Here is a 26,557-nt window from a genome sequence, read left to right as displayed (position 1 = left end):
TTTCATCTCACCAAATCATCGCCCAACTAAACATGGGTGGGGGAGTTTTGTGTGCCAGCCGCCTAAATCAGTTTCAAGCGGCCTTGGTGTAGGCAACATTTTACCACATAGAAACTATACTCAGCCAGGTATGGAAGTGCTACGGTCGTTAATGCACCATACCGATACAAATACAGAACTTTAAGAAGCCACAAAGTTTTCTTCTTTATCTAAAAGTAATGAACAGAAATTATTGTCCATGAAGGTTGATCAGTATATTCTTCCTGTAAAACGTGATGCATTGCCCTTTAATTATAATTTTGTTACTTAAAGCCGTTCCAGTGCAATAAGAAGGCAGCTCTCGTTGAGGCATAACTGTTACAAGCAGTCAGTCGCACCCGAAGCGAACTCTCGTAGCCTCGATCCCGCACGTGTTCCTAGCATTTCTCGCATTATTTTAAGTTATTTTTGTAATTCTGGTTTGTACAGTAAGAATTTAAAAATATTAATTTACCTAATTCTGTCGAAAGATTGAACTGCCGTGCAAATTATCAATAAGAACATAAAAAATAACATCATGGTCTAGGAAGTGTGCGTCGGTTAAAAGATGATCCTACGTGTTCTCAAACGAATTTTTGTAATAGCTCACACGTCTCAACAATGCGGTGATAGCAAGCCGAAGTCCTACTGAACAAACGGGAAACTTTACTAGCGGTCTGATATACAATTACTGGGCTGTCATCAAGAGCTTCCAAATTTCCAATTTATGCAGGGAACAAATAATGTACATTTCAGTAGTAGTTTAGACATTTCTGAAAGTTTCATTGAAGACGGCTAAACTGGTAATCCTCTTTATTTTAACATATAAGTATTATTTTCTTTGCGTGGGTTACTATACTCGTGTAAATTTCTCGTTAACTCGCCTAGTCAGGCAAAAAGATTTCTAGGTTTACGTTATTGTATAGTCGTAGTATAAGCTAATATCCCTCTTTTTTCCAGGTAGATTTACCAGGTGGTAATAACTATTTGTACTGTCGTTGTCTACAGTCCGCAGACTCGTTTGATGCGACTCTCCACGCTGGTCTGTCCTGTGCAAAGGTGTTCAATCTCCATCCATTTGAACGTGCTTACTGTACCATCCCCTAGTCTCCCTCTACAATTTTAAGATCACCTCTCTCTTCCACTTCCCTCCACAACCAAAATGATAATTCCTTCGAGGTCCTAAGATGTGTCCTATTGACGATCCCTTCTGTTAGTGAAGTTAAGTCATAAATTTCTTTTTTTCCCCAATCCGATACAGTACCTCCTCAATAGTAACCTATCCAATCTTCAGAATTCTTGAAAAGCTTCTATTCCCTTATTGTCTGAATTGTTTATCGTCTATGTTTCACTTTCGTACTCCAAATGCCTCCAAAAAACTTCCTAATATTAAAATTTACGTTAGATGGTAACAAATTGCTCTTTTTCAGAAATTTTTTCTTGCTACAGCCAGTCTGAATTTTATGTACTCTCTGCTTCGGCTTTCATCATTTATTTTACCGACCAAACTGCAAAAGTGATCTACTTTCAGTGTCTCATTTCCTACTCTAATTTCCTCAGTATTTCATGAGTTAATTCGGGTACATTCCATTAATCTCGTTTCACTTTTATTGATGTTTATCTTATAACATCATTTCAGTACACTATCCACCCGTACAACTGCTCTTCCAAGGCCTTAGCCGTCTCTGACAGAATTACAACGTCATTGGTAAACCTTAAAGTTTTTATTTGTTCTCTCTGAACTTTAATTCTGTTTCCAAAGTTCTCTTTGGTTTCCTTCACAGCTTGTTCTGTGTCAGCTGAATAACACCAGGTATAGGCTACAACGTGTCTCACTTTCGTCTGAACTACTGCTTCCATTTCATGCTCGTCGACTCATACTGAAGTCTGGTTAATATACCAGTTACAAATAACCTTTCACTCCCTGTATTTTATTCCTGTCACGTTCAGAATGTCGAACAGAGTATTTCTGTACACACAGTCCAAATCTACAAATGCTGTAAACATGGGACTGCCTCCTTTAACTTATCTTCTAAGATAAATCATGTTCCTATATTTCTCCCGAACCCAAATTGATCTATCCCGAGGCCTGCTTTTACCAGGTTTTCCATTATTCTGTAAATAATTCGTATCAATATTTTGCATCCGTGACTTATTAAACTGATGGTTCAGTAGTGTCCACACCTGTCAGCACCCGTCTTCTGCCTCTATTTCTATTACGAATGTCGGAATATTCATTGATATTCGTCCCGCATCCAGTTTTGAGGCTTTCAAGTGTCCGATAAAGAACAAAATCTCATAGTGTTATTTTCTTCATCTATTATTGTTTAATAGTACTCAAGAGGAAATCTGGAACACAACTCTCAAGCAGATAAAAACCTATTTCTTTAGAGCATCATCTAATTATTTGTGTTATTCTGTAAGCTTTTCTTTCTCATTCGGTTATCGCATTTGCACCAAATGCGGCATCAGGAATTCTGTTCCTTGAAAAAGCGCACTGATGAATGATAAATCAGTATTACAAAGAAAGTAACTACTACTTAGTAATTCCGACGAAAAAAGTTGATCCAATTATTTCAAAGGAAGTCACGAAATTCAGTGCTTAACAGCACAACATACGTCCACACTTGTTTTCTGTGAGTTCGTACCACGGGAAGAAGTTTGACCGTAGCGACATATTTCCCAACAAATAACAATGTCACTTTTTCAGAGGATGATTTGATAAAACACTATATTAATTGCTTCCGTCTAAATATGCACTTACTTTTTCTTTTTATCTGTATTTAAAACCCTTCGTTATTATTCTCGTCAGCTAACTTCTTAACTGTACTTATTCTGATGCCGGATTTGTCAACAGCAGGGTTTACGTTAATCTGAATGGACACCTCGGTTGGGAAACCACACGTTGATTATTTCTCATGACCGTGAAATTATGCTTTGATTATTTCTCATGACAATGAAATTATGCTTGTTTATTCGTTTCTAAATACAGAGGCTGAAATGTTTGGAATGTTTAGAGTTGTATGTAAGTCGAATGCCAAAGGATCGGAAAGATGTGCTACGTATAGCGTAGTTCGGAACTTAGAGAAACAGCACAGCATTTACTTTTCTGTTTTTGTTTAGATCGGCGGTGGACAGATTGCCAACACTGCACGTTTTGCTTTGAGAACGTTTTTTTTCTAATTATGTGCAAGTGATTGTTGGAACCAGCCGTTATCAATAAACACCATCAAAATAGTCATAGATTCTTTTAATTTGTAGTGATTCCGTAAACTCATACTAACGTTGCTTCCCTTGGTAGTAGAAAATTATTTGATGAACGTAAGATTGGATATTCTAACAAGGCAATTGCCGACTCTTTACAGGCATGTAGTAATGCACCGCCTTTAGCCACTTCACGATTGACAGAACGTTAAACCATCACGAAACAAAACAAAAAGGGAGAGAATATAAAGTTGGACACTATTTCTCTACTTATTTTTTTTCTTTTAGCACATTGAAGAATGCGACATTTTCATTCATCTAAAACGCAAGGAACTGATGACTCGTACATTAGCAGATGTTTCAGAAACGTGTGCTCAGTACTCTCTTAATAGTTATGGGGAAGATATTCAGGAGAAAACATCCCATTTAAAACAGGTTTAAGGTACCTTCCAGTTTGGAATATACAAAGGAAATTATTATTACAGAAGTACATTCCCTTCGATTGGTGCTTGATACGCCACGCATTGAACTCAGACTGCAGTCCCATCTGTTTCGCAGTTGACTACTTTCTCGAGATGCGTGGTTTGACCGCGAGCACAGACGCGCAGCCTGTATCTCGCAGCCATTCTGGCCCCTTCCTCCATCACCCGCATTAAAACGCTTCCGAACTCCGAGTGTAATGGATAATCACTGGCAGTCACGAAGCACCAATCGGAAAGCGCCAGAGGCGAATAGACCAGAAACTGTGTAATTTACGGCGTCATTTGAAAACCTCATTGCCACCGACGCCACGGTACCTTATGATTTACATACTTAACCTGTAAAGAGACCAGAAACGCAGGCCCGCGCCGCGCCGCTCTCCGTCCCCTGCCCTCCCCATCCATCACGGTCCGTACAATTTCTTTCTATTTTCCGAACGCTATGTATTTTCCATGGACGACGTTTTTCCTTATTTTGAAATATCCACACTTTCATGCGCTGGCCACGACAGCACTTTAAACACAAGCAACTTCATTGGAGAGTCGGAGGTTTAGGCACATACTGTTTGATACATGCTCTATTTGAGAGTGTTCTCCCAAGTCGTAACTTAAACATCTCTCTGTGAGCCAAAACTTTCAGTTCGAATCAATGGATTCAGTCAAAAACTATTTTGTTTTTGTTTATATCAAAGAATATTTATCGGGAAACAAACAGAATCAGAACTTATGTCACTTAAACTTTCTGTTCTAAAATCAAACATCTTCACCCATCGTTCAGCTTAATCCCTTGTCGTTAAAAAAACGAAAGTAACTTTAATAAAAACAACAGTAAAAACTATTTAGTGCGGGAAACTATAAGTTCATATTCACTACTGATCAAAATGCTAGACGAAATTGTTTTATCAAGAAGGAGAACGATGGCACGGCTGGGAATTTGTCACACATTCGAAGCATCGCTGAAGTTAAAAGTCGTGTGAAAACGAATATGAGAACATAACACTCGAACACTTGCGACATACAATACGGCATGCTCTGACACAAAATTTACTCGCTTTGGTCTCCGGCCACACCATAAGTCTAATGCAGGGTTTTGTCCTCTTGCCTCGAGGGGCTAAACATCGTCGGCTTGTAACTCTGCCGCAGCTGTTCTAACCTGTCGAAGTACGACATTAAAGAAGCAGTGAGGAAGGGTATAGAAGCAAGTCCGCGGGCTAATGACCGCATCGAAAATTCACGACCCCAATAAGCATCAACTGCAAGTGCGGGGTGAGCGTGGCGGGTAATGCGTCAGAGGAAGAGGTCGAGATGCGCGAAATAAAAAAAAGCATTTTCGTTTTCAGTGCGACGAGACGAGGCGTTTTTGTACAGAGCTATACGTTTCGAGATTGCGGGAATCCTCTGCCTCATTACGGTCACTGTCATAAAGCGACCACCAAATTTCCTGACGAAAATAATCTTTCTTTTTCTTCTTGTTTTGCTTTTACCTCCGTTTTGTAGACGTGGAAGGGCGGGAGGGAGGCGGAGGGCTGGAGAGGACGAATTTTAGTGCAGCTCTTGTGTAACGCAGAGGATCTTGGGGAAAATGTGGAAGACGTGAACGGCGGTGGTGCCCCGGACTAAGCCTAGGTATAGGTTTGACCATTACCCGCACACTCCGAGCAGTACCCACTAGCTACGAATCCAAGTGCGACTCGCGGTCATACGGTACAAGCCAAGCTCACAACTGCGCGCCACTTGCTGATAGATGTATTCCAGTGCTCCACACGACTACGCGTCTTTCGTACAAGAACAACACGAGAAGAACTCAACCTGGCTTCGACATACCTCGGAGCATCATCATCACCATCATAAATTTGATTTTCACAGCTTGGTAAAGCCCTCTGCAACTTTTCCATACATTATGGTCTTCTGTTATACACATCCTATACTATCAACCTACCTTATATTATGTTACCGGTCTGTTCTTATCTCTTGAAATCCAGCAAAGAAATTCCTTGGTCCATCTGTCATCCATTTTCCAGGCTACAGTCCTGGCCCCTCCCCCCCCCCCCCCTCCCCCTGCCCTACCTTTCCCATGCAGCAGAAGTACGTCTTCCACTCCAATCTGTTGCTTGGCCTATTTGTTTGTTTTGATGTTTCTGATAGTAATTCCTAACGTACAGCTATCAACTGCTGACACTATTAGCGAGTGTTAACTCTTATTTTCAGATCCATCGGAAGCTTGTTTTTGAAAAACTAAAAGGACTCCACAGCACATTTACTCTTTCGTTTATTTCTTTTGCTGTCCATCTAATCGTTGTCTTCCATTGCCCTAAAAAAAATCATCAATTGGTTCCGTGACAGCATTGTTCAAAACTGGTTCAAATGGCTCTGAGCACTATGGGACTTAACATCTGTGGTCATCAGTCCCCTAGAACTTAGAACTACTTAAACCTAACTAACCTAAGGACATCACACACATCCATGCCCGAGGCAGGACTCGAACCTGCGACCGCAGCAGTCGCGTGGTTCCCAGCATTGTTAATTTACACTTTACTTACTTCGACGAATTCTTGTAAGTTTTTTATTGTTATTACAACTGACTTTCAGGTCTAATTTCAACCTTGTTCTATTAAATACTCGCTTAGGTTGTTGAAATATGACCTGGAAGTATACACAAAGAGTACCATCTCGTCAGCAAAACAGAAGTGGTTCAGATTCGCTCCGCTAACTTGAATTTCTTCTTCGACATCTCAGCCTTAGGATTTGAGAACTTCTTCTTGACTGCTGAGAATATTTTTGGTGACATAGAACTACCTTGCCTGACTCATTTTCCCGGTGATGTCTAATGGAAGATTAAGCACTGAATCAGTGAAATCTTTTTATTTTACTGGTACCTACTTCACAGTAACCTAGTTCAACGTCAACTTAATCTACAGAATATGTTTGTTTGCACAGATTTACAATATGGTCGTATTTTACGTATTACGTCCAAAATGATAAACTGGAATACCGTGCTCTCGAACATATAAATTGTTTGTGTGCTTTATAACGAATCAGCTCCTTCATTTTCAAATTTTAAGAAATAGGCGGCCAAGTTCAGATCTCACTATCTTCTCTTAAAGATCATTCATATGAAGGACGTCCACAGAGGAAAACGTCTAGAAAGTGCACGTTACGATTAGAGTTGTATGAAATACCTGACGCCATAGACTTGTTGGTAGAACGCCTTACACTTTACATTAAGAATGGATGAGAAAGTTTTATTCAAAGTGTGCGGTGACTTCGTAGAATGCAAACAGATAGCTAATGCGAAAACAAATTTATCAGCTATGTTTGAACTGTTCTGAGAAGAATTTATCTGGATTTACCCGCACATTTGTTACTGTGGATGACACATGGGTCTACCGCGTAACGCCCGAAACGAAATAACAATTGAAGCAGAACAGTGGGTGGACACTGGTGGCCCTGAACGAAAAAAAAGGTGATTTCAATTTCATCCACCGGAAACGTTGCGGAAAGTGGGTTTTCAGGGATGCAAAATGGGTTCGTCTTACTGATCACTCGATTAAACGAGCAAATAGGTTGATAGGGCCTATCATTCGGCATCAAGGAATTAGTTACCTAGTAACTGGGCTGGGGGCGTTAAAATTGAGGATGGATGCCAAGACTTGAATACGATGAACAACAAGCAGATATAAGTCGACATAGCCTAGGCTATAGTTATGCAACGTTTTGGATGCAATGAAAAGGTTATGATAGCCGCAGACGGATATTTTGCTGACCTTCTACATAGAAGGGGACTACAAAAAAGTATGTCTTTGCCGCACTTCTGACCCTCGTGTGATTTTACTGTGTAAACAGAACATGCTTTTCTTCGTTAATGTCAGCTTTCCATGGAAGTACTTGTCTCACAACATTCTGTGGTACACACCCAAGACGGAAACCACCACTCGTTTCCAACAGTTCGTCTCTGTTTCTGCAACTGCGAGTTTTACTTCTACAAGTGTTCACGAACTGAGTATCTGGAGTATTTCAACATTGATGAACTCACACTGTAGACATAACAGCGCTGTACAGGTTTAACAACGACCAAAGGCGTCTTCTAGAGTGTTAGTCCTCTCAGTGAAATGAAATGGTTATTTAGCATCAAAAACCCTTGATGACTCAAACAGATTATCATTCGTAGTTGACACATGATTATTATGAAAGATGTCTGTGTAGGTCATCGTATCTGGACAACTGGAATTCCCACACACAAACCGCACTTTTTCCTTATGCTTGTTAAGCATAAATTGTCGGTATTTTTGCTACTGAGCGTTCAAAGCCCATATTTTATTAAAGCGATTCATTTGGTGAATTTTTTTCTTGGGACTATTTCAGTGGACCTTCGTGACTCTTAAATGTTTTTTCATTATTATTACTACTGTTTCAGTTTTTTCATTTTATAGTTACATGTTTTGATATTCCGGTCTAATTTATTTTAGTATGCAGTGAGAAGTCATGATAAAAATAAATAAACGGGAGATGTGAAACATAATATAATGTCTGGTAACTATTTATACGTAAAGGACCAGTGAGCACGCCAATAAAAATAATTAGCAATGTTGTATATAGTCTAGAAGCAGAAGATGTTAACACATTATAATTTCTCAAGGCCCGGCTTATCTATGCCGAAGAGGCGCATTCGGCGACATTTCAAACAAAATAGGAACAAAAAGGTATTTTGTTTACCACATATACCTGTTGCCCGATTCAGTTCCCATCAGACCATGAACAGCTATTTCGGCTTTTAACACTTTCCTTGTAGCGTTGCTGTTGATGGAAGTTTTCGACCGCCACTTTTGCGTTTGGTCAAGCAACTACAGTGCTTTTGACATTTTCTGCTCTCCAGTTACTCACTTTCGGAGCGGGGCAGTGTCGTTATTCACTTGCGGGAAATCTTTACACCAGCCATTCTAAATGCAAACTGATATGTTTTGGTACATGTGACTACTATACACTGCAGCAACCAGAAAAATATTTATATTTGCCCTTTAATAATGTTTCTGTTGCTATTTTTATACGCGTGGAATGCTGAGTAAAGAAGAAAACTAATGGCTATAATCGATTCACACTGTTTATATAATTTTATTTTATTTTTTCACCACCAAAAAAACTTGTTAGGAAGTGATCCATAAGCAAAGGAAAAATCACATTTCAGCAGCATTCGAATGATATTTTGTTACTTTTTTTGAACTGCAGAGCCGCAACATAAAATTTCAACTTTAAACCCTAAGTGTTAGTGACAGGTTAGTAGATGCATAGCCTTCAAGAATGAGTGTGATGCGGACCGTTGTCAGTCGAGCAGCGGTCATGTAGCAAATAGTTTTATCTTGTCACTTGCGTTTTACATATCTTATGGACAAGAATGACCATGAGAGCAGTTGTTTTACATTTTTTGTGACAATGATTTTATATCAGCTGGTCTGCCTCATGTATCGTTATATCCAAATGGTTTGTAAATGTTAATCTACATTCAGATCCGATGATGGCACCTTTAGTGTGTTGAAACCGGTTACCAAGTAAACAGTATTTAAGCGATCTTGGCTTTTGAATTATTTCTACAACAGAGTGATCGCCCCACTATCCACGATGTGTTCACTGCAAAATAATATAACAGCTGACAGGCTGAAGAGAAAAATATGATGCAATGATTAAAAGTCTTCGTGGAACGGCAAGAAGTCGGAGAATCTACAGGCGTCGCAACGTTGTCTCTCTGTACTGACGTAGAAGTTAATATATTAAGCAGGATACATCTGAAGTATGTAAACGCACGACAATGAACAATCTTCCTAGTGCCTTATTTAGTATTCTTTCACAGACATTTAGATCACTGTTGTTACAGATATATAAATAATGCATATATGTAACATACTACGTACAACAATACTTAGCAAAGAGAGACTCTTAAGTTTACTGTCACGTTTGAGCAGTTGAGACAGCGCAGTACAGCACTTTTTTAACCAGCAGATGATTCGCCTTACTGTACTAGCAGAGTTCTCAGTTTACACTGATTTGATTAATTAAACGATTCTGAAACAGAAATCTAGACCGCTTATTCACGAAATAGTAAGACGCCTGAGACCTAAGACAATGGTATTGCTAGTATTGTTGTCGGCAGTACGCGACCTATTGTGTAAAAATGTGTAGGAGCGTTTAGTGTTTCCGAGCCCTTACACAGCGTCCTTATGCTACTTTCTACTGGAATCTGATCACGGACTAGCAATAAATAGTTCTGCAGTCTATAAAAATTAGGAGCGGCTAGTTTTCCTTTGAGTAGAAGCGTTGTGCCTAAGAAAGCATATGAAATAGCTGTGGGAACTACTGATACTGTATTTTTTTTCGTTTTATGGCCATGAACTTTTTTTAGGTTATACAGACAGTGTACTTTGCTTGCTATAACGTATCGTTGCAACTATTTCTGTTCCTCGATTCTTCTTTGTCGGGCACAGAGAGAAGAATTTCGCTTGCACAAATCACCAGTAACAATTATTTTTCGGTGTAGAGAGACCAATAATGCACTTAATGGACACATTTTTGCAGAATCATCTTTATGTGTACTGTGGGCGGCAAATTAATGTTTTTACCCTTTCACTCGCGAGCTGAGCGTGGGACGAATAACCGACTATCTGGCTCTGTTCTGGTTGCTACAGTGGACCGGAGAACACGAATTGCACACTGATAATTTTGCTCGGAATTCTGGGCGTCTTTCATCGAGTGTCGGCCACATGGAGCTTAGCAGCATTGCTGTGACAGTCTCCCGCGAATCAAGGCCTTCTATGTGTGTGGCCAGCGCTGCCTGATATCGATCACACAATCCGGCAGTCACACGTTGTAGCTCTCACGACAGCCACCTACACCACACGAGAAGAAACACTCACAGCAAACACGAGTTTTTCACTGTAATCTAAATCTGCCACCTCGCTAAACAACTTAGTAATAGTTTTTTAAAGATCAAACCCAGTAATGAATGATGAAGGCATCACACGCAAAAAATTGACCATACTATACCAACAGATTTTTGAAAAATTTCGATTGAATAATTAAGTAAAACAAAAGAAAAATAAATTCAAAATGAGGCAGAACCGCCTGTTCTTATTTTTCATTCTAGAATTATTATTATTATTCTGATCTTACTTTTTCGACAAGAATTGTACTTGCTATGATACATTTCATTATCATATGTTACTAACGCAGATTCCAACGGAATAACAATAAACAAACAAATAAGTGACGTGAAACATAAAACAATGTCCATGTCGTTCGTGCATCAATAGAAATGGACCATCTATTTTTTAGTAGTTCCCACAAAAAAAATATTTTTTTGACAAAACTACCTAATAAACGTAAATAATTGGTTAAAATTCAAAAGACCGAATACTGAAGAAACCACCCCAATGGGTCCAGTATGGTACCAGTATGTGCAAGAGAAATGCAAAGTTCTGCACTTCACGGAACGTGACTGTGACTACAAGATTAATGTCACCGACAGATAATAATACAAAAAGATTTGGGATACCGCATACGAGGTGGCCCGACAATATGGCTTCAGTTTTGTGCGAAGCAAGTTTCATACTACGATTTATTGGTAGGATGCTGGGAAACTGGAGTTTGCCTACAAAAGAGAGTGCAGGTAAAATACTCGGACGACCCGCTCAAGTGTATGGGACCACTATTACGCCGGATTAGCAGGAGGCATCGATCAGATACGACGAACTGTTGGGCAGATGGTTACAGGCTTGTCTGACTGCAACACAGCGTATCTGGCATGTTGATAAACCTTAACTGGCAGCAGACACTTGAACATTTCACCGTATTATGTACCTCTCTCGGAAAGCTGCTTAACAAACTTCAAGAACTACGTTTCACGGCAGACACTACGTAGATTTTTCACGATTCGTTTCAGTATCTCTTCACTATTTAGCCCGTCTATGCACTTAATCTTCAGCAATCTTCCGTAAGACCACACTTCTGTTCTTTTCTTGTTTGAAACGTTCACTGCCCACGTTTCACTTGATACCGTACAATACAATACAGAGTACCACGTGCCAGGCACTTCTCACTGATTCGTCGATATAGATCTAGAAGTTAACTGCTTTAATGTCTTCATGTCGTCTGTGCAGTTTTAGGAAAGGAATACTTATTTCTTAGTAGTTTCCATTTAAAAGGACACTGTCTTGGTGAAATTACATCATGACTGGACTCGTAACCCGTTAAAATTCGAACAACTGAACAGAAGTCCCTTACTGTATTGGTATGTAAAACACTGAAAGCTCAACGTACGGTAAAGAAGCAATTGTTGCGTCCTTGCATTTGAAGACGCAAGCAATGGAAGCCAAATATTGAAACAAACAAATTTGTGGGAATAATTTTTTAATAAAGCCGTTCACGAAGAGGGACGCAGAGAAAATGGTATATGAGATTCAAAAAAGCTTTCGTCGACGTAACACGAGTAGTGGGACAGAATCCTTGTTAATCTCGAAAAGGACTGGCTGAGGCAGATAAGAGGGGAGCTCACCGCAGAGGGCGCTGCGAGGGAAGGAGAACCACAAAGGCAGCCGTGGACCGGCCGCGCTGTGGCATGCGGGGAAAGTGGACCGCCGCCGCTGCAAGCCGGCCAGGTGCCTTTCCGCATTCGTCGCTACGTCTGGTCAATTTCAAAAGCGCACGCCGTAAAACTGTGAGGGGGCGGCTTTCGGTAACGTGCTGTGCCAGCGGGCGGACACTTCTGGAGAGACAACAAGGAGCAGTGAAACTGTCAACTCCAAGTAACAGCGTGTAGTGTCCGCCAACGCAGAAAACTTGTTCAGTAGTGAACATTTTCCTTAAACTGTAATTTACATTTCACATGTCGATAAATTCAGTTTGTAGTTCTTGGCACCTTAAATGTAGCCTACGACCAAAACAATGGTCTAGTGAATGCTGACATTATTGCTTGTCCTCATTTAGCCCTGCTTCCGAGTATGCGACGGTAGTTATTAGCCGTATGTTTGTGGCCAAAGCTGTATTTGTATACATTTTCCCAAGTGGCAAAAACTTTTCAGCGTGTACGAGTGGTGCTTTACGAAGTGCTTCATATACTCTGCACAATTTCGTAAAAGACAAGCGAACAACGCTGCAACACAGTGGCGCGGGTTTTCGACGTAAGTAAACAACTCAATATCAAAGATTTGTTTATATTGCGTTCAGTCGTTATTAGAGATAATTACGTTTAAACAGGTCGTTTCTGACAGTTTATTGCTGTAGAGTATCGCCACCCCAAGGAACTTTCACCACAATAAAGAGCCGGAAACTAACGAACAACTGGTGTCTGGACGTGAACAGCAGCCTCAAGATGAACTATTCGGTTAGAAACCGGTAATGACGCCATTTTTGTAAATAAATAGCTTTCCAAATAGTGACTGATTGGTGTTTCCTTCTTAGCAAGAATCAACCTGTACTTTGTACACAGCAACGGTGTCAAAATGTCAGTTTTCGGCAAATTATCGTAAGTGTCGAACATTTATTAAAACAGACACATGATCTATTTAATTTACGTATCAGTTTCGTCTAGAACAATTGTCGAAGCGCGTCGATTTAAGTTTACAATAAATAGTATAGAGTTGTCCATTAGGAATTCTATGGTTCTCGCTGAACTATTAGCTGGCCTTGACTACGATCCATCCTCGAACCTGCAGTAAGGTTCCTATCGTACGTGCAAGAGTAATACGTGTAATAAAGTGATTGAATAACCCAGCATATTAAAGATGGGGACGTCGGAGGGATATTTAAAAACTCCGAACAAGAGCGATCAAAAATAGATTATACTATTCTGAGGAAAATTCTATTTTATTTTCTCTTAATCACCCAAAATCGTTCAAAAACATCGAGCAACACTACATTCATTATGGTGTAGAACTATACTGCTTGCAGAAACATCTAACAAAACTAACTTTTAAATATTGTTTTGGTAACGAGTACGAGCAAAAACGAGTTTAAGAAAATTTTAAAGCGTGAAGTGAATATTACCAATATCGAAATTCTAGTAGAAATGAAAACGTTGAAAATTGATGCTATAAAATTCTGCAGCGTGGAAAAATTCTTTCTGTTGCTCACGGTTACATTACTTAGAATTAGGAAAACTCAATAATTACTCTCAGAGTATCTTAAAAATATTGTATTCTGTCCCCTAACTAAACTTACGTTCTATACAAAATTTGGGCGAGACCACAACAACAGATTCAATCAGGAACTGTTGTCAGTCAATATTACACGAGCGGTTGTTCTGTATGTTTTACTAACACAGTATATTCTATATAAAATTTGAAGGAAACCATACTCACAGATCTAATAAACAAAAAATTAGTATATTCGATGTTTACTAGTTTCTCTAATACGGTATGTTAACGCAATTTCTACAGCCCTATGGAAAACAGTTACAAGCTGCTCCATTATGGAAAACACTTGCCCGTTCGATTGTTTTTCTGAGTCCTTCATAATCTTCCTCTAACACTGCTACTAAGCCAGTCTGCAAGAATATTACGTTAGTTGACATTCTGGTAAAAATTCTAACCAGGATCGTCCACGGGACGGTGACCCTACGTGTCTTATCCATTGGTAGAACCACGCAGCGTGGCAGCTAGACTGAACTATTGAATACCACTTCTGCAACGGCTCATTGCAGATCAGTTATTTTCGGCCGATCAGGATAACAGAAGTCTAATACCTACTGTGTGTAACTCTAAGATCTTGTAGCTGCTTTCGTCTTTGTCGCTAGTAACCTCTTGCGTCTCTGCGTGATGCAATGTATGCCCACAATTGAAGCTTCAAAGGTTACTCTCCGACTGACGGACCTAATATGCTACTACACTATATTTTCTGCGCATTTAACGAAATAATTTACCCCCTGTAACATGCGGTTTGGATCGTAGCAGTTATTATCAGTAACTAATCAATAATTTTACTTTCTGACACGCCTGACAACTACAATTAAGCTCACTTTTACAAAATCTTGTTGCACAAATGATCTCTCATTTCTGGAATTTTATCACGAACAGCTAGAGAAACACAGCGAATGGCTCCGCATTTCTCATGCCACTGACCAGCTGAACAAGAGACGAATGTCTACTTAAAAAACATGAGGTGACAATTTTGTGAACATTAATTATGAGTATGTGCACGGTTTTCTCAAGTTTTTAGTTTCCTTTTTGACATATGATCATGTCATGCTGTAAATTTTTTTAACGTTTCGGGCACTGCTGCAGCGGTCTTCATCAGACCGGCGCTGTTTAGTCAGTCATTTCAATAGCTGGTCTATGTATCGATCAATACACGGTCCCCCTGATGAATGGTTGCAACGTTTTACACCAACGCTCGGTCACTACTTGAGAAATTTGTTTGAAATGGTCTTCTTGGTAGTCACTCAATTCAGCTATCCAACAGACTTTATTATTATATACCTGTGACGTTTAACAGCAACAAAATCAACGAAAAATATCCGACAGATTACAAAAGTGTATTTTTTTTATTTTTGTATTTGGTTTCAACTATGAATTATACAACCGAACTCGTACATCGTCACCACAAACTGTTAAGCATCTACAGACACATCATTAGTATTTTTTCTGGCTTCCTTTTTGTCGAACGTCCTCAATAGTCGCTAGGAGAATGAGTCTTAATGCGACACAATTCAACTGCAGGAGGGAGGAACTCAATACCATCAGATTATGACATTAGTGGTACCGTTCTAGAGTTTATTAGATATTTTAAATATCAGCTGTTGACACCACGAATCGATATGGCATACGGTGAAAATGTGAAGTAAGTGTTAAATAAGGCGAATGGAATACCATAATTTGTTGAAAAGGTACCGGAAAAGTGCGTTACATGTATTAAGGTAATGCCATAGAAGGCCGATATTGTCCCAGCAGTTAGGTTGTTATGAAGTCGAACTGAACGAAGACGATTAATTCCAAGACGCTATTCTACGCTCGCAAAAAGGCGGCATGGGTGGTACGTAAGTGAAACAGAGACGCTCAGGGAATTTAAAGTGGATTCTCTGTAGGAAGAACTGTTTTCGTGTAACCGTGTTGGGTAAATTTAGAGAACCGGTATTGGAGCAAGACTGTGTAAGAATTCGGCCGCCTCTGTTGTATATCTTGCGTAGCTACAACAGGAATTAAATATGAGGGATCAGGGAGATTACGGAGGCATAGGAACTGTAATTTTTCATAACTCCCTACATTAATAGAGAACTCGTTGGGCGGAGCATGTCTAGTACACAGCATGACGATCTTCCGTTACACATTCTTAATACTTCAGTCGGCAATAATAACACGTGAACGTGTATACTGATTTTAAAGACAGTTTATAAGTGCAGCTATTTTATATGGCAGGAAACAGAAGATTTTAATTTTTTTCTTAGTGGAACGATGCGCATTTCTTAGCGGCATGTGACGGCTAGTGAAGTTAGTACGAGTACAGTAATGCAGCAAAGGAAGAAAGCCGGAAATGTCCTAAAAGTCCTGCTTGTAAATAGGACCCGTCCTGAAAAAACGAATGGTCGGAAAAAATATTTCAGTTGGCATTATGTCCCGAATGAGCAGTGCGTTTGAGGCACGTGTCCGTAAGCTGCTTGCGTTGCTGTATCAACGATTGTGGTGCTGACCTCGAGAACATTAACCAGTCTTCTGTTCAGTATCCACGACAGCATTTTTTTCCCTTAATTGTTGCATGACGTCTCTAGTTAGAGGCTGAAGAGTAACTAGATAATAGAGTCTTAGCAGTCTCAGTGTACAACAAACAGGGATACTTGAGAACGTGCATTATAAGATATATATTGTTCATGTTAATAGAAAATTAAGTGTTTATTTCCAGCTGTTAGGTCTTTATCTCAAATTAATCAGTATAGGATCCTCTGCCATCAGCATAGCTTTAACACCAAATGCTAAGAACACTGATTATCTTGCCAAAAACAGTTTTTGGCGGAAACACTATCGAAGAACATTTGTGTGTTTGCGTAAATCTGAAAACATATTCCGCGAGGCAGTTCACCATGGAGAGTACTTCGTTAATATCACCGATTCTCTGCTGTATTGTAACGGCGTAGTAAATGAGGGAAAAATGTCTTCACGCCTCTGTGCGGGCCTGATAACTCTCATGTCATTCTCACGATCCCTAGGCGAGACATGCATTGCTGGCAGCAGAACTGTGGCACAGACTTGCTCGAATACTGTTTCTCTAAATGTATACAACAGGCGAGAAAGTCGTTTCCTATCTCCCGCAGATTCTCGCTCAGTTTCCCCTCAGCGTCTCTTACTCTTGCGTATGGGCTGTGCCGACCCGTCACGGTCCAGGCAGTCCGTCTCCGAAAGCATTCGATGTCTGCTGCCGTGACTCCCTGACAAGGTCTCCAAAGGCTGCAGGAATGCTCTATAATTCTAAATCTACAAACATACCCTGCAAACCAGTGCGAAGTGCATATCATGGCATTGTTAGCACTAGACCTCGGTGCAACTTTCTTAACAGATGCAGTGTACTTTCTCACAACGTTTGGAAAACAAAAGCCACTGGTTTCATGTGTTCGCCTCATTCCGAATCGCTTGTTAGTATTACCACTGAATATTCAAGCGATGTAACGTGCTCCAGATGTTAGTCACCAAGCTTGTAATAGGCTGCCATCAGGTGCCGGAAAAGTCTTGCCACCTCGAATCTATTGCGGAACGGAACCAGTTGCCCCACGCTGTGTCTATTGTTGTGGTCTTTAGTTCGAAGACTGATTTGACGCATCTCTTCACGCTAGTTTACAATGTGCAGTACTCTTCATTTGAGTGCAGCTGTCTTTTTTAAACCGGCCTATCTCGATTACCCTCTACAATTTTTACCCTCCGCACTTCCTTACATTACCAAACTGACGAACCCTTGATGTCTAAGAAGGCGTCGTATGTACCGATCCCTTCTTTTAGTTGTGCCATAAATTCTTTTTCCCCACCGAGCGAGGTGGCGCAGTGGTTAGCACACTGGACTCGCATTCGGGCGGACGACGGTTCAATCCCGTCTCCGGTCATCCTGATTTAGGTTTTCCGTGATTTCCCTAAATCGCTTCAGGCAAATGCCGGGATGGTTCCTTTGAAAGGGCACGGCCGATTTCCTTCCCCATCCTTCCCTCACCCGGGCTTGCGCTCCGTCTCTAATGACCTCGTTGTCGACGGGACGTTAAACACTAATCTCCTCCTCCTCTTTTTCCCCGATTCGGCTCGCATTCGGGAGGGCGACGGTTCAATACCGCGTCCGGCCATCCTGATTTAGGTTTTCCGTGATTTCCCTAAATCGCTTCAGGCAAACGCCGGGATGGTTCCTTTTGAAAGGGCACGGCCGACTTCCTTCCCCATCCCTCCCTAATCCGATGAGACCGATGACCTCGCAGTTTGGTCTCCTCCCCCCCCCAATCAACCCAACCCCCGATTCGGTTCAGTACCTCCTTAGTAATTATTCGATCTACTCATATAATTTTATAACATTCTTCTGTAGCTCTACACTCTGGATATATTGTCTTCTTATACGAACTGTTTATCCTCCACGTTCCTGTTCCATACAAAGCTACAATGAAAATAAATATCTTTACGAAAGACGTTCTAACATTTAAATTTATATCAGACGTCAGCGAATTTCTCTTGTCAGAAATGCTTTTCGTGCTATAGTCAGTATGCGTTTTATATCCTCCGTACTTCGGCCACTCTAAATTATTATGCTGCAAAAATAACAAAAACACATTCACAACGTCTAGTGTCTCATTCCCTAATCTAATTTCGTCAGCAACGCCTGATTTCCTAGGGATTTCAAAGTAAGTTACGTAGGTCCTCCCATGCTGAGACCATTGCGCAACAAGAGTGACGCGTTGACAGAGGGCAGTACATGCTCTGGGTTTCCTGCAGACACAGTTCTGCGGCGGTACGGATGACAGGTGCATTGCAGCGTGCGGGTGAGAAAGCGCGGCAACTGGAAACGTACTCCCAAGTTGAAGTCCGCGGGACAGTTCGATTCTTGTGGGTCAAACGTCTAAATTGCGCGGAGATTCACGGCGCTATTCTGACGGTACGTGGACCACATGCGATGTCGCGCCCAGTCGTAACGAAACGGTGCCAACAATTTGACGAAGCCCGACAGACGTCGGTAATGCTGATCGGGAAGGGAGCCCATCGACCATAGAGTACAATGTTCAGGCAATCGAGGAAGTGAGTCGCAGCACTCGCAGATTTTCGACTTTCGGACTTTCAGACAGCGGATCCCGAATGGCTCAGTGACCGAGGGACGCATTTCTGTCGTCGAGGAACTGAACGACTGGTAGTACGTTTCGACCGTCGATTACAGAAACTTGGTGAGTATGCTAAAAAGTACTTTCACGTATCTGTGTCACTTTGAAGTGTAGTGCAGCATTCAAAAAAAGTTACTCGGCCTGCGATAATAATGTACAGCTCGCTTTTTGAAATCCCCTCGTATTCTGACAGCATTTCATTACCCTCGCTCCCAGAATGTCATCGGCTGTCTCTATAAGCACATGTTATAGAGACAGATGGAACATGAAGCATTAGTACACGCGACGAGGTACAAACGGGTGGATTTGGGTGCCGCTTCGTCGTCACCTCTGGCGCTGAGCTACCGGTGTTCGGCGTGGAGGCTGAGACACGGCGAGAGCGCGCGCTGGCGGCGGCCGACCTGCGCTGGAACGCGAGCGGGCGAACGAGTCTTGTGCAACGGGCGCGGGTGGGGCCGTCCGAGAAACGCGCAGCTCGGCCGCGGCGTGCAGAAGACAGGCAGCAGCCTTCCATTGAGCGCGTGCTGCCGCGGCGCGGCGCGGCGAGCGCGTGTGTAGGCAAGCGGGCGCGCTCGGCAGCGGGGTCAAGCGCCAGCCAGCGTTGCGGCTGTCTTTTTACGCGGAGCGGAGGTCACTGCTTCGATGTCGCAGGCGCGGCGGCCGGCGAACTCGCGCCCAGCGGCACCTAGCGCCTCCCTCCGTCACGGCGCGAGGTCGCGCTCGCACTCGCCCGCAACGTCGGTCCTGTTTTCCGGGTCGAGACATTCGGTATCGACTGACACTCACGATCCTTTACGGACTGCCGTGGTCACAAAGGCATCTGTCGTAGGAAGAATAGTTTACCCTCCGTGTACCCACATACTCGACACAAGCAGCAGCAAGGAGAGTGGCAGACGGTACTACAGGCAGCACTGTCGTCTCCCCTCCTTCCCTCCCACGTCTTCCAGTTTTTTTTTCTCCAGTGGTGCGGTGGAAGAACTGTTGTGGTGTGTGGTCACAAAAGCAACTTTGCTGACAAGTGGCAGTGTAGCAGAAATATTGTTAAACCAATACGTATACGTGTGTACCTGTATACTCAACTAAAATAGTTAGGGCGTAAGGCGGAGGATTTTTCCAGATCGTGCGAATGGTGCGTTCAGAAAACTACCGTAGTTAACCCCTGCTGTAAGCTCCAATTTCTATCATTTTTCCGTTGCGGACGTTTCGCAAAACACCTGCAACGGGTAGCACTGTTTGGAAGTGAAATGCAGACGTTAGACAGTTCGCCCAAAAAGAGAAAAGATCTTTTGAAATGTGATACTACAGGAGAATGTCGAATATTGGACGGGTACGCCAGTTAGCTAATGATGAGGTACCGAACAGAACTGGGGAAAAAGACACTTATGCTACAACTTGATTAAAAGAAGGATTCATTTGATAGGACACATGCTGAGGTATCGAGGGTTCGTCAGTTCGGTAATGGAAGGAATTAAGGCGGTAAGATCTGTCGGAGGAAACGAAGACTTGACAACAGTACGCAGGTGAAAATGGTTGTAGGTTGCAATAATTGTGCAGAGATGATGAGGCTCGCAAAGGATACAATAAAGTGAAGAGCTACATCAAACCAGTACTCGGACTGAGGACCACAACAGAAACTGTGCGAGGTATTGCAAGTTGCTTGACACTACTCGATCCGGGTGTTTTCAGAATTTCAACGATATCCCCCTCTTTTAGGGTCAGCCAGTGCAGTCTGGTGAACATCTATGTGTCTCTCGTCCTTACAAAACAAACCGGTGTTCTGTATTTTCTCTGCCTGATCCAGTAGTCCTATTGCGTGTGGGTGGCAGACTGACGAAAATAGATCGAACAATGATTTTATCTTTTATTAGTCTTCGTAGTTCACGTTCGACAGCGCAGACTACCGTGTTCGCAGAAGGAAGTGCACACTTGTTAAGTAAGAACTGCAGTTCACGAAACGTGTCCGATTTTGACAGTAAGAGGCGCCGCATTAGAGGGTAAATTCGTAGCACAGGGTAAAGCAATCGGGTCAGTGGCTCACGAGCGCAGCCCGCGGCGGTGGCTGCCATTATTTTCATCTCGGCGGTGCAGCAGCGCCGGAAGGGAGGTCGTGCATCTGGCGACCGGGCCGGCGCGGCAACCTTGGCCGCCCCTGGCCGCCGGCCTGCCTGACGGAGGAGGCATGCGAAAAGGGGAAAAAAGGGAGCACGGCGAGCTGCGAACCAAAGAAACGCGTCGGCCAGGAATTTCGCTGCTGCCCGGATCCGCGACCGGCCTGCCGAATTTGCCTGGCGCGGACCGACGTCACTGGGGCCACGTGCGCACCCACACCGTCTCACTGCCTTATTCGACGGGCCGTTTTAAACCGCACGAGTACAACGCGCCAGCACTGCGGTCACCGCGCCACAACAACACCGAAGACCGTGCTATCGAGAAGCTCTGAGAGTAGTGACACAGAGTCCTTTCCTTTCCGATCAGCTACGACGAACACACTGCCCAGTTTCTCCTACTAATCTTTGTGACGTACTCGAGCGTTTGTAAAGCACTTCACGAATGTAGAAAGGTGTGTCGGCGACAAATTTTGAGTTACCAGTCGCACCCAATCTCATAGAACAGGGGACGTACCTGCAGTGTTTCCTTCCAATATCCTGAGGCCGTTTAAGCACTGCAAGTAAAACACTGAAAAAAGCCACTCGTACGAATCCACTGTTCACCAGAACGGAGTAATCCACTGTACAAGCCGGAGGAGGCGGTCACTCGCGCACGGCACACACAGGAGGCACGGCTCGGCTCAGCACAGCGCCGTCACACTCGTCGCCCTCACACGTGCTGCACGCAGGCCGTCGCGGCGCTTCCGACGCCGCTCCATCGTCCGGGGGCGCCCGGGTGCGGACCGAGAGGTGGGAGCGAACGCCGCGCCGTGCCGACCGACGGGGAAGGGCGAAAGGCGAGTGCGGCGACGGCGAGCGCGTGGCGGTGCCCGGGAACTCGCGGCGTGACGCCCGTCGCGGTCTGCAGCCACCTTGCCACTGACTGGACGGCGAGAGACTGGCCGGCCGGTCGCGCCGCCGCCGCCACAACAGGTTCCCCGGCGGGGGCTCCGGAGGAGCCGCTCGGAAACGGGAAACTCGACTCTCGGCGCGCCGCCAAGATGGCCGCCGCCGCGCGGGCCGCGTGGTGGGGGCGGCGCGCCACCGTTTGAACTGCGCCGACACCTGTTGCCCTGCACGCTGCGTGTCTCCGGCTTTTGACGCGTCTCAATCGACACGTTTGCGAGCCACGCGACTTCCGAAAGACGAGACCTAAGTTCGGACCCCTTTTTTCGTATGTTTATGTATCACAAACTGACTCGATTTTGCCAACCGTACCGAACGTCGGTTCCCGAGCGTCATCTGTTTTACACGAAAGGCGTCTACAAACAGCTGTTCAAATTTCCTCAGGTTGATCGACTAACGTTATCAGTACTTTCGCTTTTTTCGTGCAGTGCACGATTACGATTTTTTGATTTCCTTGTGGATGTCAGAAAATTCGTAAAGAGGAGAAAAAAGATATTTTACAAGTGACGTTCAAAAAATTTTAAAATTCTATATTTCAGCCCCAGATCACAGAAATTGCATCATTATCGGTTTGGACCAGGGTTCCGCAGAACACCAGTATTATTGGTTATGATTTAAAACTGAACCACTCACTGAAAAAAATGTTTCTCTCAGATTTAAAAAAATATATATATATAAACCTTCGAAATAAACATGGTACCAGGATCCTCAGAGAATTCTGTCAGAGATAAAGTTTTGGAACTACTGGTTTAGACTTATTAGCAAGTCTTCATTGGATGATCAGTTCCAAAAGAAAGTAAAATGGGAGATAATAAAATACCAGAAAACTAAATTGTAAATCAGACTGATTCCAACACACTACTATACGTACTTGAATATGTTACATAATAACACGCTAACTGAACAGACCCGCAAAGACTCTCACAATCTAAACGTAACTTCACTCTCATTATTCGAACTGAAGGCTACAGTTAACTGCATAACAGTATACAGTGGCTAACTCATAAACAGCAATTATAATTGCTGTGTCATCCAAACAGGACACGGTTAGGGAAAAAGCGCCACAGGCGCAAAGATGCGAGCTCGCCCCAGTCCCACTGAGACTCGCCATTTGCGCGACTTCCACCAGCGGCACGGCCGGCGCTGAGGATCAAGATATCGACTTTGTCTCGGCCAGTTGCCGGCCGAGTGTAATCCGCCAATGACCGGATGACAACTGACAGAAGTCTACTAGGGAGATAGAAGAGCATCTCTAGCCCACTTGGTTATAGATCATCGTCCAGGGCTGACTTAGACGAGGAACGTCATTTAGTGAACTCTTAGAAGTGAACAGGCAGTTGTTGTAAATTGCATTTGCTATGTAGTGTGGGGTTTACATACTATTACTTGCTCTTATCGATTGAGAGCCTTTTGTGTTATATTACAAGCAGTGTTGCAGTGTGCGGTGTATTCAAGAAGTCGCAAAGATAAGTAAACTTTTTTAGCTCATTTGTGTGACTTTCTTACTAATTTGTTAGAGTGTAGTAGAACCTTCGCTCTCCTATCCTGTTACCTGATGACCCTGAGGCATAGCTATGTAAGAGTGGCACGGAGAAATTGTATTGGCGGTGTACTGCACAACAAGCCCTTTCTCGAACTCACAAATTCGGCCTACCGTGGGACGTCGGCCTTCACAGCAGTAGCGACGAGGCCTTTGCACAAACTGGCAACGAGCGTTTGCAAAAATAACATTAAAATTTACGTTAATATGATATTGATTGCGAGAGAAAGTCCTCTCAAAGAGAAAATTAGTAAAAAATAACTACTGTTGTAAATAAGCTAGATATGCACTACAAACGGGGTAGATGACACAGGTCTGTAGGAAAAGGGTTTTTCAAGGCTGTCACTGACTTTCAATAAGACAGTGTACCTAATCTTGCAAGAATTTTATAAATTTTATGCGCCCCAAGTAATGGATTCGAAACTGTTTTACTACACTCACATAGTGCACGTGCATTATGGAAATAATGCAAGAGATCACTGCTGGAAGGTTATTGCATTCCAACGTTTCCGATACTTAGAATGGCTAGCAAAATGAGTGAGTAAAGACACATTCTTATTCCTACACATAGATTTAGCAATTGCTTTATCATCAGCCATTTATTATGTACGAGAGCATTTGCGGCTTAAAAGGGAGAATAAGTATAGCAGGTTACAAAACAATCAGTGCTACAGCTATATGGGGTTGCCCCCAATCCACTCGATTTTCCTGATTCATCTAATAAAGATTAAATGTGTTTCACTTCAATTAAAAGAAAGAAACGAATAACTTGGAGATCAGTAGAATACGTCATCTTTTTCTTAATACACATAAAGCTTCTTCATCCACACTAACAACATCTCAAAAAGAAAATAGCAATCATACAACTCGAACACTGCTTAAATGTGGTAGAGTGTTCATAAGGCGCTATCCAAACGGGAACCTTTTGAGGCGTTGCTGCAGCGTATATGAAACGTAGCGTGACTTCGACGAGGGCATGTAAGTTCCGACACTTAGGTAAGCGATTGGTGTAGTATTCGCGTCTTTCCGGCGTACGTACGGCAAACGAGGAAACGTGAACAACGGCGACATTATTACCAAATGCGTCCTGTTATTCTTTTCTTCGCTGCCGAAGGACAAACACCGGTACACATCCACGGAGAATGAAGAATGTATACGGGGCAGCGTGTCTATCGAAGACCACCGTTTTGAATGGTGCGACATGATAACCGACGTCCCCATACCGTAAATGTCGTAACGCAGAAGTGACGCCAATTCGAGTGGGAGGCACTCGAGCAGCCGACCTGTAGTCCTGATCTTTCCCCATGCGATTACTTCGCCTTCGGTACCCATAAAAAGGCCTCGAAGAGTCGACGATTCCTGTCGCACGAGCACGTGCACGGCGATAGGCGTTCGCAAGGAGACGCAAGAGGCGGCACTTGCCCCCTCCTGGAATCTGGATGCAAGTTTTCTGTCGAATTTCTAACAGTCATCCTCTACTACTACATTAAACTACAGATTTATCACTGCCGACTGCGACAGCTTAGCAATCACTTTAGATCTTGGCTTTTTCTTGGCTGACAGTCTGTTAAAGAGAAATTATGCTGATTCCGTGGTGCGGCTGCGGTTTCATCGCTGTTCTGCAGTAGGGTTGGTTCTGCGTCTTTACAGAAGAGTGCCGAAATAGTGTCTTCAGTTTTCTTTTGTCGCTTCTTCTGTCAGCCCTTACCAAGCTGCAGAAAGAAGCCAGTCCAACACCACAGCGCAGGGATTCCGTTACCATCTCCCAACGCATCATAAACATTGCAGTAACATACGCGTCAGTCAACCCTCCCACATCACTGCTCCATAGTGGAATCAAAACAGCAGTTAACGTTTGTCGGTGGACAAGAAAAGTCCATGATAGCTCCGGATTCTTCAGTCAGTTTTACACGGCTGAGCTCTTGTAGCGCCCTATTAAGAAACCAGCCATGCTAAACTCTAGTTGTTTGCACATCTGTACTTAATCCCAAATATGTAACACGAAAAAGAAAATACTGTTTTTGCGCTAGAAGGGGGGGAAAAAAAGTGAAATTTCGAGGTCGAAGAGATTTCCTCTTCAGGAATGGGACAAATGGTTCAAATGGCTCTGAGCACTATGGGACTTAACATCTGAGGTCATCAGTCCCCTAGAACTTAGAACTACTTAAACCTAACTACCCTAAGGACATCACACACATCCATGCCCGAGGCAGGATTCGAACCTGCGACCGTAGCGGTCGCGCGGTTCCAGACTGAAGCGCCTAGAACCGCTCGGCCACACTGGCCGGCTGGAATGGGACATTCTCAACATCTATGAGTGTAACAAAGCACCACATACAGTCGCAGAGCTACGAATTCTGCATTCCACTTGGCACAGCTGCACAATGATGTGACAAACTGGAGACATGAGCTGACCGTGTTTCACTCCTGGGCTGCTAAAAGTCGATTCTACCGTGAGGATGGTTTTGGGAGGTTTCCTACATTCATCGTGTCGTATACTGACACTGGAGTGCATTTTCCCTAACTAACAAAATATGTAGCTTGCAAAACACATTTTGTTCGACTTCAGTTACGCCACTCACAATAAAAATTACACAGCATGAAAGTCATGCCATAAATACATTAACGTGATCAAATGTGAAGTTTTATGAGCAAACACATTTGCGTAAATCTCATCTAAGTTCAATGAGCCTTTTTTAAATGTTTCTTCCATGTTTCCTCATAGCGAGAAGATTTAATGTGGCATTTTCTGAATCATGCTGACGTTTTTGCTTTTGCCTAATTTTGATTTTTGTTTCATGTTAATATTATGGGAATGAGAACATATTTTATCTGGCAGTTTTCTGGCTTTATTCCATAACTCGTTCGATACCCTAGATTTAATCTTATGTCGACGAATTTGATATTGTTGAATCAAAAAATTGACAGTTATATTCATATTAAAAAAGTA

General features: G+C 42.9%; 1 protein-coding gene across 1 annotated transcript in view; it reads right to left on the bottom strand.

The window, feature by feature from the left end:
- Positions 1-21,958, bottom strand: part of LOC124803076 (protein dachsous-like) — a 234,717-nt gene extending 212,759 nt beyond the window's left edge. The window contains exon 1 of the mRNA XM_047264205.1: positions 21,637-21,958. The gene's annotated coding sequence lies outside the window, so the exon portion shown is untranslated. The remainder of the gene's footprint in view (positions 1-21,636) is intronic.
- Positions 21,959-26,557: the final 4,599 nt, after the last annotated feature.

Source organism: Schistocerca piceifrons, chromosome 6 (genome assembly GCF_021461385.2).
Source record: "Schistocerca piceifrons isolate TAMUIC-IGC-003096 chromosome 6, iqSchPice1.1, whole genome shotgun sequence".
In the NCBI taxonomy this organism is placed as follows: Eukaryota; Metazoa; Arthropoda; class Insecta; order Orthoptera; family Acrididae; genus Schistocerca; species Schistocerca piceifrons.
This window is presented reverse-complemented; position numbering and strand designations above follow the sequence as displayed.